Here is a 26,980-nt window from a genome sequence, read left to right as displayed (position 1 = left end):
AATTGTGATGGAAAATAAAGAACAGCATCACAAGAACTGATAGGTGTACCAAGCTCCTGAGCAACAGATGTTGCACAAACAAATATAAATTAACACATGCTCCATCATGTCAGCAATTCTTGTGTTATTAGCACCTTCATCTTGCTAATTTGCCCTAGAGGTCATGGAAACCATTTTGATTCAGCAGAGTAGTCTCTGATTTACACATTTTTTTTTAAAAAAAGATTTCTTAGTGTTACTTTTTACCAACAGGAGTGTGATTTAATTTTTTCAAATGTGCTATACCTTTATTAACTAGGAAGGTTTTAATATTTTCTTCAAGCAGACAGCAAACAGTAAAAGGAAATATATCTCAAATGCCAAAATGAGTTTTGGAGTTAAGTTTTAAATGTAAGAAAATTTGATGTTGTTGTTATTATTTTGAAACTATATCCAGAAGAGCTTAGGACTTACTACTGGTTGTGTGTGGAGATTTCACAACTGCCTTGAACGGGGAGCATATGTGGTGCCAGAGATTGTATCCAGGTCAGCCAGTTGCATGCAAATCATGTTCCCTAACTGTTATCTGTCTCTATAGAATCATTTAAAATAGGAAAATATTTTAAATGGTTCTATAAGGTTGATAAAATTATATAATAAATTTCAGGGTTGGGACAGGGAGTCTTACTAGATGAACTCCTAGCTCTTCTTTCTGGAGTACCAAAAATTAAGGGGAGAGAGAACTCTTTAAAAGAAATTATCATTGATTTGCAGTTTTGTAGAATTTCGGTTTAGCTTTATTCATCTATATGTGCTGTTGGCACTACATCCACAACAAAAAGAAAAAGTCCCACATGTGGAGTATAAACAACATAGTAAGGGAAGAACAAACAGCTAAAGGGCGAACTGGAGAGTCCGTCTTCAGAAATGGGTTGAGGAGAGGGGAATGTGGGTGTCGAATAGGAAGGGCCTTTGGGACATTGATGAAGAGAAGTGGTCATTCTGGTGTTGGGTGTGGTGTTGGAATTAAAAATGCATCAAAGTATCATTAAATGTTTTGTAAATAGCAATATCTCAGTAAAAATGAGGGAAAATGTGCTATTGCAAGTTAAATGTGCTACTAGTTCAAGTAATTAAAAATGGATAGTAACAGAAAATGGGACTATAGTTCAAATTAAGGCTACTGGGTTAATGAACTAAGTAAAGTAGAAATGTAGTTCAACTTTCCAGTCTGATTACATGTAATCAGCAAGGAATAAAATGTTTTAAGCTATTGTTAGTGTGTTATTCTTTAATCTTCTGATTTACTGAGAACAAAGCAAAACCATCTCTATGGGTAAAACTTGGTTCTTCTTTTTTGCACTCTCAAAAAGAAAGAATAAGAGTTGTTCTACAAATTTTCTGATTTTCACAAATTTTTAAGAGTCTCAAATTGAAATCTATGTTATATTCTTGGACTTTCTCAAACATATTTCTACTATATGCTGTATGAGTAGCACAAAACTAAGGAGTAGAAGAGGGAACCTGGAGACAGGATCTCTGAATTACCTAGTCTAGAAGCTGGGAAAAGATAAATGGGTCATAAATCATAAAAGTATGACAAGGAAAGAGCAAAAAAGCAAATCTCATCAGGTTGCTTGAGCAGTAATGGAACAAGGTCACAGAAACAGTTATTAAATGTCTACTTGGAACTTAGAAACTAATTACTGATTGTATGAACTATCACATATGTTATTAGTGTATGTTAAACAAAAACTGTTTTCCTAGAAATGATGTAACCTATATCCCTATAAAAACTCCATGTGAACTGTATGAAGGCTCAACCCATTTTGGCACTAGCCAGGTTGAGTCATTGAGTCCGAATACATAATTAAAGCTGGATTGCGCTGTAATCTCCCAAGTGTTTGCACCTGTTTCTTGATCAGATTTCTTTTAACATATGCACCATTTGCCTACTCTACAAAGCTAATAAAAATTGCATCTTTTTTCCCAATGTCTATCAAGTTAAACATTTTCTGGAGATGTAAAATCATATATAAACTCCTTATTCTTCCTGCATGAAACCATTAATTATTTCCTAAATATCACAAGTTCCTTTAGTAACTGCACTTTAGTACATGCTTTCAAGAAATGTCTTTTATTCTCCTCGCATAAACTTTTATGTCACAAATTCTGTCTCAGATGTTCCCAATTGCTTGTATCACTTGTAGTCCCATTGATTTTCGATTTGCTCGAGTAGATGCCAGTAATGTCTCCATTTGTCCCCGTCGCATGCTAGTGCAGCCCAATGATATATGCTCGCTCCAGGAACAGGAATAGCCTCAAATCGTTCATTCAAGTATTTAATGAAGAAATCTGACCATTTAGTTGGTGGGCAGCCACGAGGTCTTCTGAGGTCCCGTGGAATCCAGTCGGTAACAGCTCTAGTCCAGCGGTCGTCTGAACTGCATTACATGACTGGTCCATCTGATTTTTGATGCCTTGGCAAATAAGACAACATCCCTGATTTTTGACCATCGATGGAGTTCAGAACTCCAGATTCCTTCTCTCACTTGAGTGAGACATGATATTCCTAGCATAGCTCTTTTGATTCCTCTTTGGGATACCCTAATAGTATTCTCATCCTGTTTGCATAGGGCCCAGGTCTCTGAGGCATACGTTAGTGCAGGAAGAACGGTGGAATAGAAAAGTTGTGCCCGGAGTCGGAGGTTCCTCGTTCTCTTAACCACTTCTACGCTCTTGAATGCATTCCACACTCCTCTCCCTCCTGCAAAGTTCTGGTGCCAAGTCATTCCTCATGTTGATTTCTCGACCCAGGTACACATAGCTGCTGCATTCAGAGATGTTTCTTCCATTGAGAGCAAATGGAGCTTCAAGGACCAGTTCGTTTTTCATGAACATTGTCTTGTTGAGATTCAGCTGCAATCTGACCTTTTCACACTCGTGGTCGAAGTCGGCCAGCATTTGTGCTGCTTGGCTAATATTTGTTGTTATGAGAATGATGTCATCAGCGAAGTGGAGATGGTGTAATTGCCGACTGTCTATCTTCACTCCCATTCCTTCCAGTCATTGCATGATGTTCTAGAGGGTGGCACTGAAGAGTTTCAGTGAAATGGTATCACCCTGCCAAACCTCTCTCTTTACATCAATGATTACTTCCTTTTAGAATGGTGAGATCTTGGTGGTGAATCCACAATACAACTTGTGGAAGATTTTGATATACTGAGTTTGAACGCCCTGTTAGGCCAGGGCTTCGACGCCCACTTCAGTCTCAACAGAATCGAAGGCCTTTAAGTCTATGAACATTAGACATTGCGGCATCTTGAACTCTCGCGAAACTTCAATGAGTTTGGTCACTGTGTGGATATGGTCTATCGTGCTGAATCCCCTTCGGAACCCGGCTTGCTCGCATGGTTGTCCTTCATCTAGTGTTCTGCCTATTCTATTCAGAATGACACGACAGAGAGCAGGCAGATTGGGCAATAGTTGCCAATAGTTGGTGACTGGAGGCCGCACTAAAAGCCTCCATGGAAAACCAGTAGGACTGTTCTGTTGTAAAAGAAGGGAGACATCCACATGTTCCCAATATCAGTAGAAAATACCCTCTCCTCTGTACACACCCTCTTTTTTCTTCTTTATCTCTTTTTCTTTCTTTCTTTCTTTCTTTCTTTCTTTCTTTCTTTCTTTCTTTCTTTCTTTCTTTCTTTCTCTCTCTCTCTCTCTTTCTTTCTTCCTTCCTTCCTTCCTTCCTTCCTTCCTTCCTTTCTTTCATTCTTTCTTTCTTTCTTTCTTTCTTTCTTTCTTTCTTTCTTTCTTTCTTTCTTTCTTTCTTTCTTTCTTACTTTCTTCATATTCTGGTATTATAATTAATATGTTTATATGCCTGCCTAACAAAGGAGGAATAGAAAACACAATCTTATCTCTGTACTCTTTTTTTTAAATCTCTTTATTCTTAACCAGGGATATTGAGTGTATGTCATATATATGGAGCAGATATTTTCCTTATAGAGTTAATGAATATGTAAGGAAAGAAAGTAAGCACTAAGGAAAACAAACAAACTGGTAAACCCTAATAGAATGTCATTAAAGAGCTAAGCTCTTTTTAAAGGGGAAAAGGTAAGATATCTTTAAGATAAGAGCTTTGGATTTTTACCTATTCAAAATTTACAGAATATTTATTTATGTATATGCTACCATTTTAAAAATAAAAATTCTATGGGCAACATAGGAAGTATCCTTCCCTTAAATCAAATTTAGGAACAACTCAAATCAATGGCAGAAGGAAAGTCTGGGAATCAAGATTTAAAATCAAGTTCAAGAGGAAAAAGCAGCAAGCCAGGTTCTAGTAGGAACAGACTTTCAAAGATACCAATCCTGAGCAGCTGTGGGCTGCCTTTTGAGTCTTTGTTTGTATTTTTTAGTTCTCATGAATTTTCTGTTGTTTGTTTTGGTTTTGTGGGGCCCATATCCAGTGATTTTCAGAGCTTACACCTGGCTTTGTGCTCAGCAGCCTATCCTTGGGGGGTTGGGGAACCATATGGGACACCAGAGATCAGATCCAGGTTGGCTGTGTGCAAGGCAAGCACACTACCTGCTGAGCTATTCCTCTGGCCCCAGTGTTCATGCATTTTTTGTGGTGCAGATCACCTCTCTTTGTCTTATTATTCCTTGCCTATTACAGAAAATCATGTACCTAAGAATTACAGTCTGGGGCTGGAGCCATAGCATGGTGGCTAGGGCATTTGCCTTGCACGTGACCGACCTCAGTTCGATTTCCAGCATCCCATATGGTCCCCTGAGCACCGCCAGGGGTAATTCCTGAGTGCAGAGCCAGGAGTAACCCCTGAGCATCACCGGGTGTGACCTAAAAAGCAAAAAAAAAAAAAAAATACACAGTCTTCTTTTATGTAGAACCGTACAATTTCATCTTAGTCCACAAAACAGTCTTCCATCTGCACCAATACATACCTGATTTATGTTTCCTCTTATTTAGGATTCAGAAATTTTATTATAGATCTAAAATTTTCAAAGATTATGTTAATAGTAGTAATACCAGGCAATAGCATCTGGTGGATTCTCAGCTAAACAATCACTAGTGTGTACCTGGGATGAAGATCTCTGAGAGTAGCATTGACATAACTACCTGCTCTTAGTGTGGTCACTGAGCTGAGAAAGGCCACACTCATGAACCCCCTTGCTCACAAAGAAGTCATACCAGAAATAGTACTCTGGGTTTTGCAGCGGGAGAGACTATACTTATCAAATGTCCTGGAGTCAAACTGGCCAGCAGAGCAAAAATTTTTTATATTGTTTTATATTGCCTTCCAAGGTACAGTGTTTTGTTTTGCTTTGTTTTCCAGGTGTAAAAATAGAAGGACACTGTGACTTAGCTCTTTTATAAACCATAACTGGAAATTCCAAAACACAAGCTTCCTTTGAGAAGAGAGGTAGGAGTTTGACATCCGCTTTATGTGAGGCAGGCAATAGCGGATTTGATACTCCTGCTTTTTATAGTCAGTGGTGAAATCATGCTGATGATTTGAACTGCGTAAGAAAGTTCTTATCTTCTGAATGTCTCAAGTGAGATTCTCTTTCAAAAGTATTCAGTTTTCCTCACAATGTGTTTGTTTAATATAAATTTGACTTGTTTTGACCAGTTTTGACTTGTGGTAGATGGAATATGAAGGGAATGCCATTTTTCCCAAAAGTTATATTCAAGATTTTAGCAAATAAGTTAGTAGTGCCCATCCAGGCAGTGTGCAATGATAACAGAAGGATGAGTGATAATTACTAATTATTCTATTAAAGCTGTTATTTATGCAAGGCAGCTGAAATGGTAATTCATTCAATCCAGAAAGCAAGAAATCCTTTTAGTTATAACAATAATTAAACTCCAGACTCTGATTACCTCTCGAACAAATGAGAAAAATATCTAATGTGACTCAAAAAAATTCTCTTTAAAATAGCGTCCTCAAGGTTCAGAGAGGACAGCTCAAAAGGCTGTGTGCATGCTTCAAATGAGGGGGGCCTGGGGGACTAATTCCCAGCACCACTGATAGTCACCCCAGATAACTGAGTTTGGAGCAGATCACCGTTGGGTTTGGTCCCCAAACCAAAATATAATATGCATATAATTTTAAAATAATCATTGTAAAATAAAAATAAAATTTGTAAATTCAAAATGTGCACATAAAATATAAAATATATATGAAAACTGTTCATTTAAGGATTTTTGCCAAATCATAACCGACTTGGGCCCAATGGGAAAGACATACTAACAGGTTGAGATTATTTATGTTTAATAAGGGTAAGAGGCTGAAAAGGTTGTTTTATTTTGAGTTTTATATCTTGAAATTATTTGAAATATGAGCATTATCTTGCTATAAAGCCTTGCTATTAATTCAAGGGACCTACAAGGCCTACATCATCATAGTAGAAAATAAAGTATAGTCCATGTAAGTGATACCATACATGAACCTGAGGTCAATTGAGATCCTTAGGAACCAACTAAAGGCCACAGTTATGAAAGATCACAGGATTTACAAAACCATAGCCATTTTAAAATCTGAAAAATTGCAACAAGAAAAGGCCAGTGCTTAATGTTCCAAAAGTTGCTCTTGTTACAGCTGATGTACTCTTCATAAGTGTGAAAATTGAACTTTCAATCATGGTTAAATTTTATGTGGATATATTAGCTTTAAGTTTTGAATAGACAGGAATACATATTAAATAAAATTCATTTAGTGCTAAGGTGAGGTGTTTGGACTGTATGCATAGGTGCATATATAACTTATTAATTGATGGTAAGGTAATGGATAAAACTACCACTGTTTCACTGTATCACTATCATCCTTCAGATCATCGATTTGCTCGTTGCAGGCACCAGTAACATCTTCATTCATCCTAGCCCTGAGATTTTAGCAGCCTCTCTTTACTCATCTCCCCAGCAGTGCCGCATTGGAGGCTCTTACAGGGTAAGGAGAATGAGGCCCATCATTGTTACTGTATTTTGTATATAGAATATGCCACAGAGAATTTGCCAGGCTCTGCCGTGAGGGCAGGATGCTCTCAGTAACTTGCCAGGTTCTCTGAGAGAGAGAATTAAGCTATAAGAGGTCGCTCTTGGAGCGTTGTTTTACAGTCTCTGGATCCTGGCCTTTGATGGGATTACACGGATCCGGAGACAGTTTGTGCATGTGGCAGTCAGGCTACTGGAAAGTGGGGGGTCTGGTTTTGCTTACATTAGTCAGAATTGACTCTTGTGAATTTCCCAGAAAAGGTGAGGGCATGCGGGACTCAAGCGTTTGGTGGCCGAGAGACATTCCCTGGCCAGCCCACAGCAATGGGTGAGGAAGGACTGGGGGGGATGGAGAAACAAGAATTGGGCCCCAGGCTGGTCAGTAGTTGGTTTATTTCTCTCTCCACTCCAACATAGTTCAATCTCTCCCTTTATAGTACAGTCGTAGTGGTAGTTTTGGTTGCAGTCCCAGTCATCATAGTTCCATCATCGTAGTCTCCTCGTAGACTTCAAAGTCCTCTACTTCCAATCATCATTATCATCTAGACCTCCTTCTATTCCAAAGTCTCCAAGTCTCCGCAGTCTCAGTTCTGGTTCTCTTATCTTCAATGTCTAGTCCCCTCTTATCCCTTATAGCATAGTTATATAGAAATCATTAAGGGTGGGGGACACACAAAGGTGGGGTTGAACGTTATCATAACAACAAACGTGTGAAGCCAATCCTTCATGAGATTGAGTCAAGGACAAAATCTCATTTGAGGAGATTAATCCAGATTACTAGGAAATCCTCTCAAAAGCGGGATTCCATCTAGGGTGCATTGCTTTCTCCTTTCCTCAGCCAGTAATCCATTTAAACCATCATGGTAAATTTACTTCTTATAATATTTCTAGTCATACAGTTCACACTGTATGAACACAGTAAAAGATATATTAAGCTAGACAAGAAAAAGATATCAAGGGCATACAGATAGGAAAGGAAGAGATCAAGTTATCACTATTTGCAAATGATATGATACTATACTTGGAAAACCCTAAAGACTCTACAGAAAAGCTTCTAGAAACAATAAGTCGATATAGTAAAGTGGCTGGCTACAAAATCAACACCCAAAAAGTCCATGGCTTTCTTATATACAAATAATGAAAGAGAAGAAAGAGACATTTACAAAAAACAATCCTGTTCACAATAGTACCTCAGAACATCAAGTACCTTGGAATCAGCTTAACCAAAGAGGTGAAGGACCTATACAAGGAAAATTACAAAACACTACTTCAATAAAGGAGGACACTAGGAAATGGAGACACATCCCCTGCTCATGGATAGGGAGAATTAGCATGATCAAAATGGCAATACTGCCCAAAGCACTATACAAATTTAATGCAGTCCCTATCAGGATACCCATGACATTTTTCAAAGAAATAGACAAATCACTCCTGAAATTTATATGGAACAATAACCCCCAGAAATAGCTAAAGTAATCCTTGGGAAAAAGAAGATGGGTGGCGTCACCTTCCCCAACTTCAAACTCTACTACAAAGCAGTAGCAATTAAAACAGCATGGTATTGGGATGAAAGCAGATCTGCAAACCAATGGAACAGAGTTGAATATCCTGTCACAGACCCCCAAATATATGGTCACTTAATCTTTGACAAAGGAGCAAGAAATGCAAAGTGGAACAAGGAAAGCCTCTTCAACAAGTGGTGCTGGGAAAACCTGCAAAAAAATGAACTCTGACCTCTGTCTAATGCCAGGCACAAAAGTCAGATCAAAGTGGATTAAAGACCTCAATATCAAACATGAATCTATAAGGTTCATAGAAGAAAATGTAGGCAGAACTCTCCATGACATTGAAGCTAAAAGCATCTTTAAGGATGAAACAGCACTGACCATGCAAGTGGAAGCAAATATAAACAAATGGGACTACATGAAACTAAGAAGCTTCTGCACTTCAAAAGAAACAGTGACCAAAATACAAAAAGAGCCCACAGAATGCGAAAGAATATTTACCCAATACCCATCTGATAAGGGATTAATATCCAGGATATACAAGATACTTGAAGAATTGTATAAGAAAAAACCCTCCAACCCCGTCAAAAAATGGAGAGAAGAAATGAACAGAAGTTTCCTCAAAAAAGAAATACAAATGGCCAAAAGGCACATGAAAAAATGCTCCACATCGCTAGTCATCAGGGAGATGCAAATCAAAACAACAATGAGATATCATCTCATACCACAGAGACTGGCACACATTCAAAAGAACAAAAGCAACCAGTGCTGGCGTGGATGTGGAAAAAGGGGACGCTCCTTCACTGTTGGTGAGAATGCTGACTGGTCCAGCCTTTCTGGAAAACAATATGGACAGTCCTTCAAAAACTAGAAATTGAGTTTCCATATGACCCCACAATACCACTTCTGGGAATATATCCCAAGGATGCAAAAGAGCACAGTAGAAATGACATCTGTACCTATATATTCATTGTAGCACTGTTCACAATAGCCAAAATATGGAAACAACCCGAGTGCCCTAAAACAGATGACTGGTTAAAGAAACTTTGGTATATCTACACAATGGAATACTATGCAGCTGTTAGGAGAGATGAATTCATGAAATTTGCTTATAAATGGATAAACATGGGGAGTATCATGCTAAGTGAAATGAGTCAGAAAGAGAGGGGCAGACATAGAAGGACTGAACTCATTTGTCAAGTATAAAATAACATAACACAAGCCCAATACCCAAGGGCAGTAGATAGAAGGGTCAGGAAGATTGCTCCATAGTTGGAAGCCTGCCTCATGAGCAGGCAGGGAGAGGATAGATGGAATAGAGAAGGGATCACTAAGAAAATGATGGTTAGAGGAATCGATTGGGGTGGGAGATGTGTGCTGAAAGTAGATAAAGGACCAAAAATGATAACCTCTCAGTATTTGCATTGCAAACCATAATGCCCAAAAGGAGAGAGAGTATGGGGAATATTGTCTGCCATGGAGACAGGGGGAGGGTGGGAAAGGTGGGGGTATACTGGGGATATTGTTGGTGGGGAATGTGCACTAGTGGAGGGATGGGTATTTGATCATTGTGTGTTTGTAACTCAGACATAAAGGCTTGTAACTATATTTCACAGTGAATCAATAAAATTTAAGAAAGAAAGAAAGAAAGAAAGAAAGAAAGAAAGAAAGAAAGAAAGAAAGAAAGAAAGAAAGAAAGAAAGAAAGAAAGAAGAAGGAAGGAAGGAAGGAAGGAAGGAAGGAAGGAAGGAAGGAAGGAAGGAAGGAAGGAAGGAAGGAAGGAAGGAAGGAAGGAAGGAAGGAAGGAAGGAAGGAAGGAAGGAAGGAAGGAGTTATAAGCTGCTAACCTGAGTTTCTTTTCTTCTTGTAAGAAATAGGAGAGATGGCATTGGAGGTTTTTTTTCTTGTACAGTTCTACTATTGTCTTGTATATCCTGGATGTTAATCCCTTATCTGATAGGTATTGGGTAAATAATTTTCCCCATTTAGTGGGATCTCTCTGTGTTTTGGTCACTGTTTCTCTTTTTTTTTTTTGATTTATTTATTTTTTGCTTTTTGGGGTCACACCCAGCAGCACACAGGGGTTACTCCTGGCTCTGCACTCAGGAATTACTCCTGGCAGTGCTGGGGGACCATATGGGATGCTGGGAATTGAACCCGGGTCGGCCGCGTGCAAAGCAAACGCCCTACCCGCTGTGCTATCGCTCCAGCCCCCCTAGTCACTGTTTCTCTTGAGGTGCAAAAACTTCTTAGGAGACATTGGTGGTGGAAAATGTACACTGATGGGGGGATGGGTGTTTGCTCATTGTATGACAGAAACTCAATCATGAAAGCTTTGTAACGTATCTCCTGGTGATTCAATAAAAAATATGCTCATGGAGTGGGAAAAAAATAGGAGAGAAACTTTTTGATCTGTACCTCTGAGAGGTGGTTAAAAAAATTAGTCATTTTTTCAGTATGCATCTATGTAGGTCACGCAATTTGAAAATATTTTTGTACTAGTAATTTGACACTCAGAGCCTGATTGAAGCGAATAAGGAAGGGTATTGACTGGGGAGTGATCTGATTCTGTACTGAAACAGCTGTGGAGCAACTGGATATTATTTTTCCTGTTCACACGATTTTACTTCATTCCAAGATACAGTATATAAACATCTGACTCAAGGATAAGCTTTCTGAATGTTGATGCCGGCCAATGCTTTGCAGCTGGATTTTCTGGGAAATGAAAAACAAAAAGAAAAAAAATCCAACCTGGTTGCAGCATTTGTAAACTTCCTTAGTGCACATGATTTCTATCACAATCAAATTCCAGATGCCAGTGTGATGTCAAGTAGATCACAGAATTCCCAAATCAATTGGTTATCTTCATTTGGTGTAAGGAAAATACAACACAACACTGAGTCTCATATTTGTTGGGGTTATTTATTGTCAATTGATTGCAGAGTTTAGTGATTTTTTTTTACTAATTCACATATCTAGTCATTTACTAAACTATCACTATGAAATGTCTTGTGACAAGAATGGAGGACAAAAAATGTTAATACTACCTTATAAATATCACCGGTCTAACAGATTATTTTAGCAAGTAAATGTAAGATTAGATCTATATATTAGCAATAAGAAATGACAAATGAGAAAATACTGGAATATCCTTGAAGACAAAGTACAATATTTATAATCTAATAACTTAATAAACATATTTTAGCAAATATAATGTGACATGATATTCTAAATGTTAAGCTAACAAATTCAAATTAGATATGTCTTTAAAATATTCACACTGAAGCACTGTCCTCCTGTTGTTCATCGATTTGCTCGAGCGGGCACAGTAATGTCTCCATTGTGAGACTTGTTACTGGTTTTGTCATATTGAGTATGCCACGGGGAACTTGCCAGGCTCTGCCGGCGGGTGGGATACTCTCAGTAGCTTGCCGGGATCTCTGAGAAGGATGGAGTCACACTGTAAGAGGAAAAATAAATATTCTTGTCTGAGTTCAATTGTAAAAGTGGGTATTTGAAATAGCAATGGCACATAAAAGCACAAAATCCACACTGCTTAGTAGTAATAAGATCCTAAATCATAGGTCTACTGCATAACTTTCTAGATTCATTCTTGCAATACCATGTAATTCCTGCTCTAATCTAACTGAGTATCTAAACTTCTCTGAAATTTTTATTACCTGATACTAAAACTTAAGTCTTCCACTCTTGGATTCAAGTAACACTGAGTAAGTATGTCCATAGAACAGTTTGTTATTGTTGTTTGGGGGCACACATGAAGGTACTCAGAGAGCTATTCCAGATTCTGGACTCAGGAGAATCTTCTGTCAGTACTTGTGGGACACCATGGGGTGCCAGGAATCACACCTGGCAAGCTGTATGTGAGGCAAATACCTTACCCACTCTACTTAATCTCTTTGTATATAACTATTTTTATGTAACTATTTTTAAGGAAGGTACACTACCATAGTCATTGTATATCTTATAGTTCTTTGATTTTGAAAACATTATATTAATTTAGAGGTTTTATGGACCCACATGAGTTTGTGATTCATAGTTTAAGAGGCTAGGCTATCTCATCTGGGACAACAGGAGGGGAGCAGACAAGTCCCTCTACCTGCCTCAATTGAGCCCCAGCGGCCAAAAACCTCCAGAACCCAGTCGTCACTATGCTCATAGCCCATCGCCACAGGCTCACGATGAGCCCTCATGCATGAGAATGAATCCACTGAATACCTCAGGTGTGCGGCTTTTGTGACTGAAATGTCCAGGCTCTTGCAGAGTTGGGAATAGGTGTCCTACCCCATCTCCTTGTTCTTCTGGGAGCCTGGCAGTTTATGCCCAAGAACTGTCTCTGGTACCTATGAGCTCATTAATGATTGTGATTCAGAGACTCACGAATAAATCTCCAACGAGTGCCACAAGCTGGAGAGATACCTCCAGACACTAATGTCACCTCCAGTTGTATCACCCTATTTAAAATTTTAGAATGCTTGCAAGACGCTGCTGTGAAATCTAACACTCTACTCCGCTGATGTACAAAGAGTAGCACACCACATTCGATGGGTTGTAAGGTAGAAGGCAACTGCTCTCAATAAAAAAAAAATAGCACACAAGGCTCAATTTGTAACAACATGTTAGTAATCTCTTATATAAGGGCTAATGGCTCCAGGGTGAGATATAACGATCTTCACACACTTAGTTAGTATAATGTTAGTATAATGTTCTAAGAAAACATTTTTGGATCATTTTTAGACGATTATCCAAAATAAGCAATACAAAATAAATCATTTAGGGGCTGGAGCAATAGCACAGTAGGTAGGGTGTTTGCCTTGCACGCGGCTGACCCGGGTTCGATTCCAAGCATCCCATATGGTCCCCTGAGCACCGCCAGGGGTGATTCCTGAGTGCAGAGCCAGGAGTAACCCCTGTGCATAGCCGGGTGTGACCCCCCAAAAAATAAAAAAATAAATAAATCATTTAGGACCAGCTTTAAGGCAGGTTTATGTGGAGGTGAGAAAATTTGAAATAATGGTCGTGGGAAGGTGTAATAGTGGCAGGACAGTGTTGGAATTTTGAATGTAATAAATTATTGTGAACAATTTAAAAAGTAAATAAAGCACCGTTTAACCATAAAGTTAAACAAAACTCGTGGAGGGGTGGTGAATACATTACTGGGGAGTGAAATGGTATGAAATGTGGTAGAGCGACATTTGTACATGGGTGGTGAATATGTTTTGTGTGGTAAAGTGTTTTGTGGAGCGTGAACCTTATTCCCCAAAACATATATGCTCATGTAAGTCAATGTTATCCTATAAAATACATTTAACTTAAAAAATTCATAAATTTTCATCTAAAATATCAAACGTGCACTTCAAAACTAAAATTATTGTTTTCTTTTAATCATATATACTCCAAAATAAAAATTAAGCAAAATTCATTCAGTCATATGCTAAAAATAATATATTTTATTTAAGTGGGGCTAGTTAGGAATTACCAGATGGTTTAATACTTAATTTTATTTATATAAATGAATAAATATATCAAGACCAAAATTTATAATGATCTTGCTAGAAAGCAAAATAAATTTCAATAAAATTTAGTATCATTTTACTTAAAGAGTATTCATAATAAATTGAAAGGGTATTTTATTTTTTTTGCTTTTTGGGTCACACCCGGCAATGCACAGGGGTTACTCCTGGCTCTGCACTCAGGAATTACTCCTGGCGGTGCTCAGGGGACCATATGGGATGCTGGCGATCGAACTTGGGTCGGCCTCATGCAAGGCAAACGCCCTACCCACTGTGCTATCTCTCCAGCCCCTGAAAGGGTATTTTTTCTATATGCTAATATCTATATGGTGTTTCCAGTTCTGTTTTTTCAATTTTTAATTTTTAATTCTATTTAATAATCGTGAGAACAGTTACAAAGCTTTCAGGATTAAGTCTCAGTCATACAATGATCCAACACCCATCCCTTCACCAGTTCACATTTTCCACCACCAAGATCCCCAGTATACCACCCTCCCACTCCCCACCCTGCCTGTGTGGCAGATGACTTTCACTTTACTCTCGCTTTACTTTGATTACATTCAATTTTTGATAGAAAACCCACTATTATTATTTGGAATTTTCCTCCCAATTATCAGATCTGCCGAAAAGGCATCATTAGATCATTTGTTTTCTATTGCTGATAATAAAGAATATATGATGTTGCATGGCCATGAAAGGGGACTCGCGCTTTTGGAATTCTGATATTTTAGTGATTAATTCCAGAGGTATTTCTGCCAGCAGCCGCTCCATTCTGAGATTGGTTTGTGTGCCTCGGGGGCGGAGGAGCCATTCCTGAGAGGTCTTTTGTATATCAGAAAAAGAAGCGTGGCTGCATAAGCGGCCGCGTGGTTTGGAGAAATAGTCCAGATCCCACATACCAGAGCCGTGTTAGTAAAAGCTCGGTGTCGCCAGGATTCCATCTGGAGAATGTGGGGACTCTGCACCTCCATGTTGGTGGCCCAGTCTGGGGTCCGGAGCATTCTCTGGCTTGTGGTGCCCGCCAGCCAGAATTCTTCACCGCTCAGTGCAGCAAGATGGCACTGGGGACAAGTTGAGGGTGTTACTTCTGGCTTTATGGGCAGGCTGGAATCTCCCGATTCCAGTGCCCCCGTGTGGTTTGGAGAAATAGTTTTGGTCCCACATACTGGAGCTGTGTTAGTAGAAGCTCAGTGTCACAAGGATTCCATCTGGAGAAGGCAGGGACTCTGTGCCTTCTCCGTCTGGGGCACCCCGGTGTTGGTGGCCTGGCCTGGAGTCCAAAGCATTCTCCGGCTTGCGGTGCCCGCCGGCCAGGATTCTTCACCTCCATTTCTGGTTTTAACAAAATATTTTATTGTAGAATAGGTATCAACGAAACTGAGGAAAATCGAGCATACATATAACATGCATTGTATCTGCGCCATGATATTGCTATGTGATTTGGCCCTGGACTGTAGGGTAAGGTCTTTTGAGATCTTTGAAACTCACACGAATATTCTGCAAAGTAGTTGCAATATTTACTATTCTAATAGGATTCATGGAAGGCATGTACTTCATTGAAATGAAGCAGAACACCTCTCCCTCTTCCACCTTGCTAAAGAGAAGGGCAAAACAATGTTTTTTCCATAATCCAAAGACAGTTGAGTATACCAGAATAAATCCAACCTTGCAACACAGACCAGAGAGAGAACAAATCACAAGTTCTTTATAATAGGGATTAATATTTGCTTCTGCCAGGAGTATATTTTAAATATACTCTTATAAAAATTTCTGATAGAGTTTAGAAATATTTCTTTGATCAGGCTAAAATGCACACCATATCCAAACTTTTCTTCCCTTTCCACCTCCAGGTTGTGCAGTATAAACTCACCAGTGTTATTAATGTATCTCACTCTGTTATTCTCCACTTTACTATATATGGTAAGATCAGAGAACGTTCTTAAAAGAGGCAAGCATTCTTTCTATTGAAGGTATGAACAGTTCTCCCTTTCCCTTTCCCCAGGGGCTGCAGGACTTCTACAGAGGAATGTTTGCAAAAGCAGAGAGAGCAATAAATCCGTGGGTAGCCCCCAAATGAGCTCTACCACAAAATATGTATTCCCTTAAATCTTAGGAAATATTTTACCTAACTAAAGAGCTCTTGGACTATGTGTTGATGGCAGTCTGAAATTTTAAGAGTCCAACTGTCTTCCTAATTTACTTTGGTATATAGAAATAATAATTTTTAGGTTCTCCCTTTTAAAATTACCTTTCATGCCTCACACCAAAAATAACCTGGAAATTATATGTGTAGATGAATTTAGATGCTTATATTTATAATATTCACACAAATATGTGTAAGCCCAAATACTAATTATATGCTCACTTCCCCATTCCATTGTAGAGTGCCCCAGTCTTTGCCTATGGGTGTTTTAAAATTATTTATTGTTTAATTGAATCACAGTGATACAGTTACAAAGTTGTTCATTATTGGATTTCAATTATATAATGATCCAACACCCATCTCTTCGCCAGTGTACATTTCCCACCACCAATGTCCCCAGTTTCCCTTCCACACCCCATCTCTGACTCTCTTCTCTCTCTCTCTCTTTCTCTCCCTTTCCTTTTGGGCATTATAGTTTGCAATACAGATACTAAAAGTCATCATGTAAATCACTTTACCTATTTTATTTTGACAGATCTAAGGCAAGTAACTAACTGTTTCTTAGTTTTTACATAACACTCTTTTTATTCATTTATGCAGAACCCTAGAAAGAAAACATTGGTTACTTTCATAGATGGAGATTCTGTTATAAACTTGAAAGTGATCCAGATGTAGATACAGATACCTCATTTTTTCTTATACCTCTGTTTTTGATATCTGTCTGACAAACATACCCCTTCTGCATTTTTCTTCTCTAGCAGAATTTCAATGAAGGATCTTTGTCTATTTGTGCCAAACATGTCAAGGCAGGATCAGGAGGTCAGTGTGATTCAGGGGTCAGTATTATAAATTTGGTGTTCAAATACGCTGAAAGTCTCATTTTCAAAGCACAATTTGAATAATAAGACCCTATCTTCTTTCTGTCTCATATTTTTTCCCACCCACGATAAATTCTAAAATGAAACATCAGAAAGAGGTATTCCTACGTGCAAACAGGTCACTGTAACTATGCTGCACAAAAAAGAAGCACAAAATGTGGCATAGAGCAATAAGAACTTATTTCTCTCATTGACCAGACACTGTGGCTCTCTACTGTGCTTTTGAATGCAGACTGAAGAAGTAACAAACTAATAGAAGTTTTTCCTATAATAAAGAGTATATAAATGCAAGAGGGTAAACCATTCTATTATTTCATATTGCTTTCTTACATACACACATCCCATTCATTAATCAAAAATAAGCTTTTGAAATATACTGTTTTAGATGTAATATCCGGTTATGAGACAAAGAGAGTGGTATGAGGATAAACTAAGGTCTGTAATTCAATTTACCACAATCTAAAATTCTTAACAACTATAGTAAAATAAAGAAGAAAAATACAAACTGCTGAGTAAAAGTTGAGATGTCTATTCTTTTCCCCACTTGAGCTATAAAGTTTTATTTCCAGTTCTCTGCATAAACTAGATACTGCCGTAACCTCAATGTTATAGCATATGCTAGTCTTAATCTAAAATGCCTTTCCCTTCACTAATCCAAGACTATAAATCTTTTAAGATCTTCCAAGTCCCTACAGTTTTAAGTCTTCCATGGTTTCCAACATTTGTATGTGCTGTCATTACAAATCTTCTTCCTGTATTCTTCTTTAAAATCCAGGATCATATATTTTAAATCATTTTGTTTATATCTAAAACAGTGCTTTTGTAAATAAAAATGCCTGGTAATATCTCCAGAATAGAATATTGTCCCTCGAGCCTAAGATTTCTAGAGCACCTGGAGTGATACCTGAGCACAGAGACAGGAGTCCTAATAGCCTCAATCACTCCCTTTCCAACAAAACATGGACAGGATGTTTAATCATTGTTTGTTAACAAATATTCATTATGTCCGTTTCTTAATTTTTGGCTCTAGGTATTAATGCTGGACTGGAGTGATAGCACAGCGGGTAGGGCATTTGCCTTGCACGTGACTGACCCGAGTTCGATTCCTCCGTCCCTCTCAGAGAGCCCAGCAAGCTACCGAGAGTATTCCGCCCACAAGGCAGAGCCTGGCAAGCTACCTGTGGCGTATTCAATATGCCAAAAACAGTAACAAGTCTCACAATGGAGATGTTACTGATGCCCACTCAAGCAAATCAATAACAACAAGATGACAGTACTACAGTGCTACAGGTATTAATGCTAGCTAATCCCGTGACTACAGAATTTTGAAACAGTACTTTTAGTCATGTGACATCTTTATTAAGTCCTCAAGATGGCCTGACCTAATGGGGGAAATATTTCATGGAATACTGTGTGTGCTTGAAGAAAGGGATAACAAAATGAAGAAACATCTCTCTGCTTGAAGTCAGAGGAGGAAAGCATCACCATTTTCTTTTTCATCGAACCACCTTGAGATAGTTACAAAACTGTTCATAATGGGGTTTCAATCAAACAATGTCTCAACACCCATTCCTCCACCAGTGTACATTTCCCACCACCAATGTCCCCAGTTTCCATCCCACACCTGCACTCCTTTTTCTTCTTCTTTTCTTCTCCTTCTCCTCTTCTTCCGCTTCCTCCTCCTTCTTCTTCTTTTCTTCTTCCTATTCCTTCTTCTTCCTTTTCCTCTTCCTCCTCCTCCTTCTTCTTCCTCTTCCGTCTTCCTCTTCCTTCTTCTTCATCCTATTCCTCCTCCTTCTTCTTCTTCCTCATCTTCCTCTTCCTCCTCCTCCTCCTCGTGCTTCTTCTTCTTTTTTTCTTCTTCAACTTCTTCTTTTCTTCTTCCTATTCCTTCTTCCTTTTCCTCTTCCTCCTCCTCATTCTTCCTCTTCCTCCTCCTTCTCCTCCTCACCTCCTCCTCTTCTTCCTCCTCCTCCTCCTTTTTCTTCTTCCTATTCCTTCTTCTTCTTCCTTTTCCTCTTTCTCCTTCTCCTTCTTTTCCTTCCTCTTCCTCTTTCTTCTCCTCTTCCTCCTCCTCCTCTTTCTTCTTCTTATTATTCTTCAACTTATTCTTTTCTTCTTCCTATTCTTTCTTCTTCTTCCTTTTCCTCTTCCTCCTCCTTCTTCTTCTTCCTTTTCCTCTTCATCCTCTTCCTCTTCCTCCTCTTCCTCTTCCTCCTCTTCCTCCTCCTCCTTCTTCTTCCTCTCCCTTCTTCTTTCTTCTTCTTCTTCTTCCTCCTCCTCCTTCTTTTTCTTCTTCTTAAATTTCTTCTTTTCTACTTCCTATTCCTTCTTCTTCTTCCTCTTCCTCTTCCTCCTCCTCCTCCTTTTTATTTCTTTTTTCTTCTTCTTCCTTTTCTTCTTCCTCTTCCTTCTTTTTTCTTTCTTCTTCTTCATCTTCCTCTTCATTCTTCTTCTTCCTTCTCCTCTTCCTCTTCCCTCCTCATCTTTTTCTTTTTCCTCTTCTTTCTTCTTTCTTCCTCTTCTTCCTTCTTCTTCTTCCTTCTTCTTCCTCTTCCTTCTTCTTCCTCTTCCTTCTTCTTCCTCTTGCTTCTTCTTCCTCCTCCCTCCTCTCCTCCCTCCTTTTCCTCTACTTCTTCCTCTTCCTCTTCTCTTCCTCCTCCTCCTCTTCTTTCTTCTTCTTCTTCTTCTTCTTCTTCTTCTTCTTCTTCTTCTTCTTCTTCTTCTTCTTCTTCTTCTTCTCCTCCTCCTCCTCCTCCTCCTCCTCCTCCTCCTTCTTCTTCTCCTTCTTCTTATTGTTCTTGTTGTTGTTGTTCTTCTTCTTCTCCTTCCTCCTCCTCCTCTTCCTCTTCCTCTTCCACTTCTTCCTCCTCCTCCTCCTCCTCCACCTTTTCCTCTTCCTCTCTATGCCTTTGTGTGTCCCCTATTAGGCATTATGGTTTGCAATACAATGCCATTATTTTTTAAACTGCAACATATTTGGGTCGTGTTTTTACTTTCTCCCTTTATGATATTATTTGGGTTATGTGCATGCAAAAAAAAATGTTCAGTGAGTGCATGTGCTGCCCGAGCTCGTGTGCTGCTTTGCCCGCGTGGCCAAGCACATGTGGTGCCTGAGTATATGTGCTGCCTGCACCTCCTCTCTTGAGATGTGTACTTTCATGCTATCCTATCTAACACTGGGATGTGTCTAGGGGCTCTCTCTCCACCCTTGGAGAAGCCCACATTCTCTCTTGAGCACATTACTCTCTCTCTCTCTCTCTGTCTCTCCACCTTCAGAAACCCTCCAAATAAAATCTATTTACTTCAAAAAAAAAGAAAGAAAAAATGCTCAGTGAAATGTTCAAGAACTATCTCTGCTAGAGGACAGATTTTTCCACAGTCTCTGGATGAGAGTGGAAAGACTCTGACACAGAATAGTTCAGTGAGATGAATCAGCATCCGAGCTAGAAGAATGGAATTCTGCGCAAGCAACCACACATCAGGCTGAGCGAGCTGGCATTAGCAGTGAAACTGGTGAAGACCTGTCAATAGAGCAAGCAGAATCAGTCTTCTAACAGCTATAGAGAATACTAGAATCATTGCCTGGAAAGCTAATATAATACTCTTTTTTTATCACTAAACCATATCTATGAGAGCCCAGCTTCAAATATTTACAAGGATATGGTGTGGAGGTTAGGGGCGGAGTATATAATAAAAATTATTTGAGGCAAGAAAGCAAAGAGGAAGGATTTATCTTAGAAAGAATAGTTGGTAGCTTGTGGGACATTCAAGTTAAAGGTAATTCTATCTCAAATATTCAAGCACAGATTCTAGTTATAGAAGAGGAGAGTGAAGAGGAAAAGAATGTTGAAACTGCTATGGAAGGTAGGACACAAATTGGTCATATCACAAGCAAATGTATGAAGGGCAAGAGCAATTCAGTCCTGAAGAACACCAGTAGTGATGTGTAATACTGTAAATGCTACTATGTACTTAATGCAAACATAAAAAACAGAAAAAGGAGGACTTTTTTATTTTGGTATTTCAAGAGTAATTGCAGTTTGGTTGAAAATTTTTACTGATTCCTTCATTAGTAAAGCTATGGCTTCTTTTTTGAAAACTCTCTCTACTTTGATCTGTATCACTATCCTCACTCATTAATGACATGTTCCAAACTTTCTTCTTCCATTTACAGAACATTAAGTGCCCAAGAACTGAGATATATAATGCAGATACTCTGCTTCGAGCACACTATAGTCAAATCATTCGAGCAATTCCTACTCTTAGAGCTTAAGGATCATCTTGTCTGAAGAGCCATTGTGACTGGGTCTTTCCTCACCTTTCAAGACTCAAGTTAATCATTCACAATACTGGACAAGGAAAATCCAGTCACAAGGCTTTTCTTTCCTTTGAAAATATTATTTCAAAACCACTTGTGAGAAAGTCTTAAAGGTGTAGGCATCACAAAGGTTCCAACATCTTTGCACTGTCACTTCATTTTAAAGAACCAAAGGTGAGAATTTATTGTGTGACTTGTATACCAAATCTTTATATGTAAGATCCATATGTATATTTATCCATATACATATTTATCCATATATATATTTAGTTTTCTTAGCTCTTGAACTATAAAACTAGCTATTAATTAGTTCTATCAAATTTGAATTATCATTGTCTATTAGTCTCTGGACATTCTAAATTGTTTTAACTTCTTTGAAAGTTTAAACAGAACAATTTTTTAAAACTACTTAAAAATATTCATTAAACCTGTTTGTTTTTGTCTGGTTGAATTATAATAAAATATAGTGTGCACTTTTAAAAATATGACAGCATAAACAAAGTGCAGCATTAAATGAAAAAGTTTATATTTATATACCATTATTTGTCCAACTATTCCTGTTTCAAATAAAATCACCGTAGCAATAATCTTGGGATATGCTATTTTCTGGATTGTAGCTGTGTGTAGCTCACCTGTTTTAATTTCATAAAATATATTGAATTAAGATAGCAGCTGGGGCTCCCTCCGGCAGGCTATTGTAAGACAAGAAAAACCCTTACAAGCACAACAAACCCTTACATAAAAATGGCACAAAACTCCATAACAATCTCTCTTAATGTCAATAGTCTAAATTCACCAATTAAGAGACACAGAGTGGCAAAATGGATTCAGAGACTGGACCCAACATTCTGCTGTCTACAAGAAACACATCTGAACAGCCAGAACAAACACAGACTCAAAGTCAAAGGATGGAAAACAATACTGCAAGCAAACAACTCCCTCAAAAAAAGCTGGGGTGGCTTTACTAGTATAGGAAAACATAGATTTCAGGTTGAAAAAGCTTAGAAGGGACAGTGAAGGCCATTTTTTATTAATCAGGGTATATGTACAGCAGGAAGAAATCACACTCCTAAACATGTATGCACCCAATGAGGTACCAGATAAACACCTACAACAACTGCTTAAAGACCTTAAGAAAGACATTGCGAGCAACACAATAGTAGTTGGAGACTTCAACACCACCCTATCACCTCTGGATAGATCAAGAAGTTTAAAACGCAGCAAGGAAATATTGGCTTTAAACGAAGAAATAGAAGGGAGAGGGATAATAGATCTATACAGGACTTTATATCCCCCCAAAAAGAATGTACATTCTTCTCCAGTGCACATGGTACATTTTCCAGAATAGACCATGTGCTGGGCCACACAAGACACCTCAATAGAATCAGGAAGATAGACATTGCACCAGCTATCTTTTCAGACCATGATGCACTGAAGATAGAAGTTAATCATGTATAGAAGCAGAAAACCAAATCAAACACCTGGAAATTAAACAATTCAATGTTGAACAATAAGTGGGTCAGAAAGTAAATCAAGGAAGAAATCAAAAGGTACCTGGAAATAAATGAAAATGAGGACACGAGCTACCAGAACCTGTGGGATGCAGCTAAAGCCATGTTAAGGGGAAAAGTTATAGCCCTTCAAGCATTTCTCTAGAGGGAAGAAAGGGTCCACATAAATAACTTGACTTCACAGCTCAAGATTTTAGAAAAGGACCAACAAAAGGAGCCCAAACCAGACAGAAGGAAAGAGATAATAAAACTTAGAGCAGAAATCAATGACATGGAAACCCAAAAGACAATCTGAAAGATCAATGAAACCAAGAGCTGGTTCTTTGAGAAAATAAACAAGATTGATGAACCACTAGCAAGACTCACAAAGAGAGAGATAGAATCCTAATAAACCGAATCTGAAATGAAAAGGGGGATATCACAACAGAAACTAAAGAAATTCAAAAGATCATCAGAGACAACTTTGAAAATCTGTTTGCCACTAAACAAGAGAACCTAGAAGAAATGGATAAATTCCTGGATTCCTATAATCTCCCAAGGCTTAATCAAGAAGACCTGGAGTATCTGAATAGTCCTATTGATATCAAAGAAATTGAAACTGCAATCAAAAGTCTTCCCAAAAACAAAAGCCCAGGTTCCGATGGATTCACTAGCGAATTATTCCAAACATTTAAAGAGGACCTATTGCCAGTTCTTCTCAAGCTTTTCCAGGAAACTGAAGAAACAGAAACCCTCCCAAACAATGTCTATGAGGCTCATATCTCCCAAATAGCAAAAGCAAACAAAAACACCTTGGAAAAAGAAAACTACAGGCCAATATCCCTGATGAACACAGATGCGAAGATTCTCAACAAAATACTAGCAAATAGAATTTAGCAACTCATCAAAAAGATCATACACCATGACCAAGTGGGATTCATCCCGGGGATTCAAGGATGGTTCAACATCCAGAAATCAATCAACATAATCCATCATATCAACAAAAGAAAAGATAAAAATCATATAGTGATGTCAATAGATACAGAGAAAACATTTGATAAGATGCAGCACCCATTTATGATGAAAACTCTTGCCAAAATGGGTATAGAAGGTACTTTTCTCAATATAGTCAAAGCTATTTATCACAAGCCTATGGCAAGCATTGTACTCAATGGGGAAAAACTAAGAGCCTTCATTCTAAGATCAGGGACGAGACAAGGATGCCCACTCTCTCCACTTCTGTTCAATATAGTATGGAAGTATTTGCAATAGCGATTAAGCAAGAAAAAGATATTAAGGGCATTCAGAGAGAAAAGGAAAAAAATCAAGCTCTCACTATTCGCAGATGATATGATACTATATTTAGAGAACCCAAAAGCCTCTACCAAGGAACTCCTAGAAACAATAGACTCGTATAGCAAAATTGCAGGCTATAAAATCAATACCCAAAAGTCCATGGCTTTCCTATACGCAATGAGAGAGAAGAAAGTGATATGATAAAAGCAATCCCATTCACAATTGTACCTCAAAATATCAAGTACCTCAGAATCAGCTTAAATAAGGAGGTAAAGAACTTATAAAAAGAAAACTACAAAAGACTGCTTCAGGAAATAAAAGTGGACACGAGGAAATAGAAAGATATCCCCTGCTCATGGATTGGAAGAATTAATATTGTCAAAATGGCAATATTTTTCAAAGCATTGTACAAATTCAATGTAATACCTATAAGGATACCCATGACATTCTTAAAAGAAATGGAGCAAACACTCCTGAAATTCATATGGAACAACAAGTCCCCACGAATAGCTTAATCAGTTCTTGGGAAAAGGAAAATGGGAGGAATCAACCTCCCCAAACTTCAAACTCTAATACAAAGCGGTAATAATTAAAACAGCATGGTACTGGAACAAAGGCAGAGCCGCAGACCAATGGAACAGGGTTGAATATTCTGACACACCACCCCAAATATATGAACACCTAATCTTTGATAAGGGAGTAAGAAATGTGAAGTGGAGCAAGGAAAGCATTTTTTGACAAATTGTGCTGGCAAAACTGGACAGCAACATGCAAAAAATTGCCTCAGATCAGATCTCCACCTGTCACCATGTACAAAAGTCAGATCAAAATGGATTAAACACCTCAACATCAGACCAGAATCCATAAGGTACATTGAAGACAAGGTCGTCAAAACCCTCCACGACATTGAAACCAATGGTATCTTGAAAGATGACACGCCACTGGCCAAGTAAGTGAAAACAGATAAACAAATGGGACTACCTTAAACTAAAAAGCTTCTGCACCTCAAAAGAAACAGTGACCAAAGTACAAAGACAATCTACGTAATGGGAAAGGATATTCACCCAATATTCATCTGATAAGGGGTTGATATAAAGGATATACAAGGCACTGGTTGATCTCCACAAGAAGAAACTGCCGACCCAATAAAAAAATGGGGTGATGAAATGAACAGAAACTTTTCCAAAGAAGAAATCCGAATCGCTGAGAGGCACATGAGAAAATGCTCTACATCACTAATCATCAGGGAGATGCAGATCAAAATAACAATGAGATATCATCTCACACCACAGAGACTGGCCCATATCCAAAAAATTGAAAGCAACTGGTGTTGGTGCGGATGTGGGGAGAAAAGGACCCTCCTTCACTGCTGGTAGAATGCCGACTGGCTCAGCCGTTTTGGAAAACAGTATAGACACTTCTCAAAAAATTAGAAATTGAGCTCCCATTTGAACCAGCTATACCACTCCTAAGAATATATCCCCTGAGAGGCAAAAAAGTATAGTAGAAATGACATCTGCATTTGTATGTTCATTGCATCACTGTTCACAATAGCCAAAATCTGGAAAAAACCCGAGTGCCTAAGAACAGATGACTGGTTAAAGAAACTTTGGTACATCTACACAATGGAACACTATGCAGCTGTTAGAAAAGATGAGGTCATGAAATTTGCATATATGTGGATCAAATGGGAAGTATCATGTTGAGTGAAATGAGTCAGAAAGAAAGAGACAGACATACGAAATGACATCGGCACTTATATGTTCATCGCAGCACTGTTTACAATAGCCAGAATCTGGAAAAAACCCGAGTGCCCTAGAACAGATGACTGGTTGAAGAAACTCTGGTACATCTATACAATGGAATACTATGCAGCTGTTAGAAAAAATGAGGTCATGACGTTTGCATATAAGTGGATCAGCATGCAAAGTATCATGCTCAGTGAAATGAGTCAGAAAGAGAGACAGACATAGAAAGATTGCACTCATCTGTGGAATATAGAATAATAGACTATAAGACTAACACCCAAGAATAGTAGAAATAAGTACCAGGAGGTTGTCTCCATGGCTTAGAGGCTGGTCTCTCATTCTGGGCAACTCAGAGAAGGGAACACCAAGTAAAATGTGGTCGGAGGTCATGTGGGGGAAGGGTGATGCGGGCCGAATATTGACTAGAGACTGAACACAATGGCCACTCAACACCTTTATTGAAACCACAACACCTAATCAGAGAGAGAGAACAAAAAGGAATACCCTGCCATAGTGGCAGTGTGGGGTGGGGGGAGACGGGATTGGGGAGGGGGGAGGGATGTTGGGTTTACTGGTGGTGGAGAATGGGCACTGGTGAAGGGATGGGTTATCGAACTTTGTATGGGGGGAAATATGAGCACAAAAATGTATAAATCTGTAACTGTACCCTCACGTTGATTCACTAATTAAAAATAAACGATTTTAAAAAAAGGAAGAGACAGACATAGAAAGATCATACTCATATGTGGAATATAAAGTAGCAGAATGGGACCACTAACACCCAAGAGTAGTAGAGATAAGAACCAGGAGGTCTGCCCCACAGCTTGGAAACTGGCCTCACATGATGGGGGAAAAGACAGCTGAGATAGAGAAGGGAACACCCAGTAGAGAATGTTAGGAGGACCCACTCGGTTGAAAGCTGCACGCCGAAAGTAGACTATAGACTGAACATGATGGCCACTCAATACCTCTATTGCAAACTACAACATCCAACAGGAGAGAGAACAAAAGGGAATGCCCTGCTGCAGAGGTAGAGTGGGGTGGTGAGGATTGGGGTAGGGGTGGTGGGAG

Source organism: Sorex araneus, chromosome 4 (genome assembly GCF_027595985.1).
Source record: "Sorex araneus isolate mSorAra2 chromosome 4, mSorAra2.pri, whole genome shotgun sequence".
Taxonomy (NCBI): domain Eukaryota; kingdom Metazoa; phylum Chordata; class Mammalia; order Eulipotyphla; family Soricidae; genus Sorex; species Sorex araneus.
This window is presented reverse-complemented; position numbering follows the sequence as displayed.